The following is a 6,876-nucleotide window of genomic DNA, read 5'->3' on the forward strand; positions in this document are numbered from 1 at the left end:
AGAATTAAGTTCCTCTGGTTTTCAAAGCCATATATTATGGGGACTCATCCATAGTGTGTATCCCCAGTTGTGGAGGTGCCTGGCATGGGGTCTGATCCTCATTTCCCCATGCTTGTGATGTCCTTCCCATTTGTAGTTAGTCATGCAGAGTGTTTGGTTCCTAATCACATCTCTGCCCCTCTCGCCCTTTTCAATGTGGCCTCTCTAACTATAGGTCTGTTCTACCAGCCTTCAGGTTGTTTTCACAGTCACATAACGGAGCTGTTATCTGGGTGTGTTCTTGTCACAAGGTCAGTTCAGGATCCTCCTACTTCATCTTCTTCCCCTGGAAGATGGGGACTCTAATTTTTGAGTTTAATTAATGATCTGAAACCTCTCCTGAATTAGTCAGTATGATGCTTGTGTTAAGTTACTGAAACACTTTTCTCTGGCTAGTTATCATGATATCTGATGAAGAATCTCTACCAGAGAAATTCAACTCTGTCATTATAATTCAGTGGAGAAATAAATGACAGCAATTAACATGCTATCCATCTAACTGCTTTAAAAATATAATATCCTGTAGTGTAACTGCTCACCTGGAAGAAATGTCTCCAGAATTCTGAGTGTCGATGCTATGTCTCTTCTAGCTCTAAATGTATGTATGGTCTTCAGACATTGAGGAGGTGGAAAACTCTTCAGCTTGCAACATAACATGGTAAAGCAAAAATGACATGGGGCCTTGATCAAATAAACTTGGGGTTGAATTATAGTCCTATCAGTCACTAGCCATGTTATATAGGCAATACCTATTTCTTTCTGTCATGTGAAGGGACATTATGTTCTTCTTAATAGGCCGGATTATGTTGCTGTACAGACATTTCTCAAACCTCAATTGCTTTACGCAAAAATGTTTATTTACTGTTTATAATATCTTTCAACCTGGGTTGATGGGGGTCTGTCTGCATGTTGTAGTCACTTGAGGATCCATGCTTTCGGAGCTTCTAGTATGAGAGGTGCTTCTATGGTACCATGGAAAAAGGAAAATTTCGTGCCTATTATGTATTAGATCTTAGTAACCATGTGTCATTTCTGGGTAGAAACTATCAGTCATATTTCACTGGCCAAACAAGTCACCTTGCCATGACAAAATTCAAAGGAAGTGGAAGGGTGAAGTCCCACTGTGGGCTTAGAAAGAGAAGAAAACTTGAATATTTTTGAAAACTACCACAGAAGAATAATGCCTACTCCATAGGGTTGTTGTTTAATCATATATATAAAGCATCTTAACAGTAATAGAGGCTCGGGGCACCTGGGTGGCACAGTTCATCTAGCTAGAACTTTTGAAGGTTTGAGAGCTTCTGTGAAATATGGGTTGGAAAAAGTTGTGTGCCAGCTAAGTCCACAAGGAAATCTGTCAATCTTTGCCACAGTTCTGAATGGAAAAATGTCTAATAATAAAAATATTCTTCTATAGAATATTGAAGTATGATGTATTCCCAAGTTGGTCTTGGCTCTGAATTTATATTCTCTGAATAGTTTGGGAACTTTAGAGCCCACTGAATTAAAGTGCTTCTGGGTTAGTGGCTCTCCCCTTGTGCCCAGGGGAAGCAAATGTTATCTGGAGAAAAATTGGTTGCTGTGATTCCCATGGGTTAAATTCAACCCAAACAATGAATCTACTATACAAAATTAACACACACACACACACACACACACACACACACACACACACACAGAAAAGTCACCATAAACAACAGTAAAAGTATAGTAGTGCTCAGTACTATGTTTGCTCTAGAACTCATGGTTGCAACTCGACCCTTGGGTCTTTTATTCTTTAATTGATTAATTTATAGCAAGCTAATGAACTCTAATACTATGTAGTTCTATGGTAGCTGATGGAAGATAGATGATAATAGCAGAGTCTAAGCCTCATATAGTTTATAATCAAAAGAGGAAAACAGACTAAATGACAACTAAAACATAATAGGAAATTTATAATAGAGTTATCCAGGAGGTATTATGAAGGCCCAGTAATAAAAATGACTAATTTGTTTACAAGGATGTAAAATTTTATTAGTTTATGTAAAATAAAACACAATAAATTATACCACATTAGAATTGCTTCATGGCATAGTTACTTGTGAAGTATATCAGAGTTGAATTTTGGATTATGACTTGACAATCAAGGGTGAATGTGGTGGGTCCTGTGTAGCGAGTGGTGTCTTTGCTAAATCAGAGGAGAAAAGGAACATAACATTGGAACACTGTTAAGTGACAAATTGAATGGCTTACTTATATGTATAATACTTAATAACTTATGTAAAATATATGATATTATATATTGATATTTTATATATTAAATACATTATATATTTTATATTTTGATATCTTGATATATTATATCACATAATTAAATGTATTTATGTTATATATTATAAAATAATAATACATATTATATGTAATAATCGCATTTTTATAAACCATAAAAGGAGTGCATGAGCTTATTTATATACATCTGTATCTTTATAAGGAAGAGGTCTTAGAAGAAGGGGTTAGTGGCCTTGAGGTAGATACTTTTACTTCTTACTCATTATAATTTTTAAAATGTGATTGTTCTAATGGAGATTTTCCTTTGTTTGTTTGTATATTAAGGCAAAATCTGATAACAGGCACTTGATTTCTGCATAGAATATAACTGGGAGCCCAGGTCAGAGTCAGCCTTGAGTTTAAGGACCAGGTTCTAGAATTACTCCTGTGAAAAATGGCAACCTGTTGAATCTCTGAATGATTTCAAATGGGAATTGTTTGTTTTATGATTTTATTTATTTCTAGAAAAGAAAATTTCACACCCAACAAGTACATCTGACACCAAAGATGATTATTCTCTTTATGTTCCAGCGAGCTTAGATGTTAGCTTAGCTTAGGTTCTCATATATATGTACGTACATACATACATACATACATACATACATACGTATGTATCTACAGGACCACCTGGGTATCTCAGTCAGTTAAGCATCTGCCTCTTGATTTCAGCTCAGGTCATGATCTCAAAGTTAGTGAGTTTGAGCCCTGCATCAGGCTCTGTGTTGGTAGCCTGGAGCCTGCTTGGGATTCTCTCTCTCTCTCTCTCTCTCTCTCTCTCTCTCTCTCTTTCTCTCTCTTTCTCTGCCCCTCCCCCACTCACATGTGCGTGTTCTCTCTCTCTCAAAAATAAACATTAGTAAGTAAATATTAGTGAAATGTCATTAAAATATGTATCTGTATGTATATATAATATACATATTATATATATATATATATATATATATATATTTGAATGAAGTCAGAAACTTAAGTATTGTTTTTTCATATATGTGTATAACTAAAACAGGCCTCAAGTCACTTTTTATAGTCTATCGAGTCTTTTTAGCACTTTCCATCTTTAAATATTGCAAATACTTTGAGCAAGGCCAGTGCAACAAAGATAAAATAAAATACTCTAAAGGACAACGCCTGGTTTGATTTGTTTCTGTGGTGTGTTTTTTTGTTGTTGTTACTTATGTTTTGTTTTGTTTGAATTGACATATCCTATTCCAGTATTTACTTTTGTTCCTTCTTCCATTTTTAATGGCAGCAATATACTGGACTCATAGCTTTAAGGATTTTTCTACAACTCCCTTAAATCTCATTTTAGTCATTATCTTATATGACTCAATATATTCTGTGTTCTCATTTCTGTTCCCTGTTTCTAGACTTATTGCTATCCTGAAATTTATGTTCTGCTCGGGCATATTTTGTCATCTGTAGATGCATAGTTGAATTTCTAGGACTGCTGATTTTGTATTTTATATTTCCTGTTCTTTTTAAGTTATTCACTTTTACAATGAGGAAGAGATGTTTTAAAAGTGACCCTTGGAAACATAGTCGTTTCCCTAGCCAACTCTCTGTTTCATAAACCCTCTCCCTCTTCTCGTATTACCCTACTCTTCTCTTCTGTGCATTGCTCCTTTGTGTATCTTAATGCTGTGATCTTTTATGGACACTCATCTGATCATTGCTCTAATGTGACAACATTTACTCCAGGTTCTCCCTTGGTTTTGGAGCGAGATTTCTCTGTGACTGTGGAATTTGCCGTGTGCTAAGTGAGAATGAGGATTTCTAAGCTTTGCTTCTCACAGAAAATGCTCATTTTTTTTCATCTTTACTTTTGGAATTAAGTATGTGTAAAAACTAATTATGTTATATAAAGCAATTTGAAGGAAAATTAGGGTTTTATTTTAAGAGAGAAGACAAAAGTAGAGAAAGTGAGAAATACAGAACAAGAGAAACACTTGTTAAATACAGTGTTATCTTTAATTTTTCTTCACCGTGACAAATAACGAATTCAGATGACTTTTATTTTTAACCGTCTCTTCAAGACACTCCTGAATTTAAAGTTAAGCTGGATTGTGTAAAGAAAAGTTGTAATCGTGGTCTCAGAGCAAATTCGCTGTTAACCTTGAAAAAGTGATTTTGACTTTCTGGGTGTTAGTTCCCTCATGTCTAAACTGAGGAGTTCTAAACTATTTTACTAAGAATCTTGACAGCTTCACGGAGGTGCTTGGTGGCCCATCCCCAGTGAGATCTACCAAAGCGGCCATGTGTTTAGCTGTTTTTATCTATCCAGTTTCTACTTAGGAATTATTTTCGAGGAAGCCTTCTACTACTAACAAAGGTAAAAACTAAACCTCTCCGTGATCTCTAAGGTGTCTTTTTTTTTTCTTTTTCTTTCCTTCTCTAACATCCTGTGGATCGATGAGAGCTACAGTCTCGTTGATTCTTATAAAAGGGACTCTGGGGGGGTCAAATCACTGATTTTCAAGTCGCTTTAGATATCACAATCATCTTTCGAGGGTGTTTGTGTTAAACAGAGTTGCCTGCCTTTCCTTTCCAGTTACTAAATCAGAATGGTAGGAAATGAAAAATAATTTTCTTCTGTTGAAATAAAATTCTAGGCCCAAGATGGATCGGTTCCTGCCTGGGTGCCACGTTAGCAAATCAAAATTTAGATAACTTTTGGGTCCCTGTAAATGCTCTGCTTGACCAGAAAGAAACAGTGTATCTGGTCAGTCAGTCCCCAAATACCAACCTAACACTGGCCTTTATACTTACTTCTTTGCTCCTTCTTGCCCTAAACAAGATGGACTTTGAGGACCCAGCCAAGCAGATTTTCTCTATTTGTGTCTTCCTTGTTCTTTGCTCTCTATCCTATAAAATCTTCCCGCCTTCTGCCCCATTTTGCAGTTCTCTGAAAGGAGACTGCTTCATGAGATGTTAAATAGTTTGTGTCACTTCAGTTGTCTTCATTAATCATTTTTTAACACTTCTATCCTTCATTGCTTTTGGCTGAGACCCCTCTGTAAATTTTAATTCCTACTATATGTACAGGAGTCCCACAAAGATGTAAGTCTCAAAAGGCAGTCTGTGCTAGGGACAGGAATAGGGCTCTGGCATTTCAAAGGGAAGGTAATTCATGGTAAGGTGAGAAGAGCAAATGTGTGGTCATTAAAGGTTTTCCTGACACACAAAATAAGTTCCCCACAGGAAAAATTTATCTCTGGTAATAGCTCTCTTCCTGGTACAGGGCCCCTTTCTAATGTAAATTTCTCTTCCAAAAGTAACTTCTACTTTGTTTTCGGAGCTCCTCCTGTTCCTGCAGTTTAAATAATTGGTTCAAAATAGTCTTTATGCCAAAGAGGCACATTTGGGGATGGCATATTCTGCCCTGTCTCAGATCTCTGTGGCAAGGGCTGGATAGCTGCGTTTTTCAAATCCCTGCCCAGGTCATTTGCATGTGCAGGTGACATTGGAACCACTAAGCTCCAAAGTGTAGGGTTGAACTTAGGAAATCAAATGAGCCATACCTGTAACTTGATGTAATAGCTAACAGTTTCTAAGTGCTCCTCATATATTCGCTATTAAACCTAAAGATTGATTTAGTAGGTCTGACTTAGGGCCCAGGGAAATTTGAGGAAAGAGGTATTAGCATATAGTTTTTTAAGCTCTTTTCTCTAAAATGGACTATACATGTAAATATTTTTGATTTTTTGGTTTTTTTGTTTTATTGTTTTTTGTTTTTGCCTTCCACACATATTGAGTGTAGATGGTAAGCTAGGTAACTAGTAAATGTGATGCTTGGGTGACCTGAAATTGTAACTGACATAAGACAGGTTAACAGGAGAAAAGCGTGTACATTTATGTAAGTTTTTATGTGACATTGGAACTTCTTATAAGGAAAACAAACCCATAGAAATGATGTAATCAGTATGCTCTTATACTAGGTTGAACAAACAGGCAGTTATAGAAAAGTAAACTATGTGGGGAGCTTGAAAAAAGGATAAGAATTATTGAATAAGGTCTGTTTGTATAGAATTCTCTAGGTCTCAACTTCTTGTCCTTGATGTTAAGAGTGTCACTTTCTGGGGCACCCCGGTGGCTTAGTCGGTTAAGTGGCCAACTTCAGCTCAGGTCATGATCTCTCATCTCGTGGGTTCGAGGCCCGCATCGGGCTCTGTTGACAGTTCAGAGCCTGGAGCCAGCATTGGATTTGTGTCTCCCTCTCTCTCTGCCTCCCCCACTTGTACTGTGTCTTTCTCTCTCTCAAAAATAAACAAACACTTTTTTAAAAAATGTCACTTTATTTCTGGCCCAGGGAGAATATCTTTCAAAGGGGAATTTCCTGTCCTGCTTTTCAGAAAAAGAAAGATTACAGTTTTTTCTTGCATGTCTTGTTTTTTCAAGTATTTTTAACTCAAGTGAAGCCAAGTGGCATACTTTGGGGTAGCATATTGTGCCCCCTTTACTACATACCAGTGTTATAAATTAAAACAATTTTTTTAAGTTTACTTATTTACTTTTGAGAGAGAACGAGCC

This window comes from Panthera leo, chromosome C2 (assembly GCF_018350215.1).
Source record: "Panthera leo isolate Ple1 chromosome C2, P.leo_Ple1_pat1.1, whole genome shotgun sequence".
Classification (NCBI taxonomy): Eukaryota; Metazoa; Chordata; class Mammalia; order Carnivora; family Felidae; genus Panthera; species Panthera leo.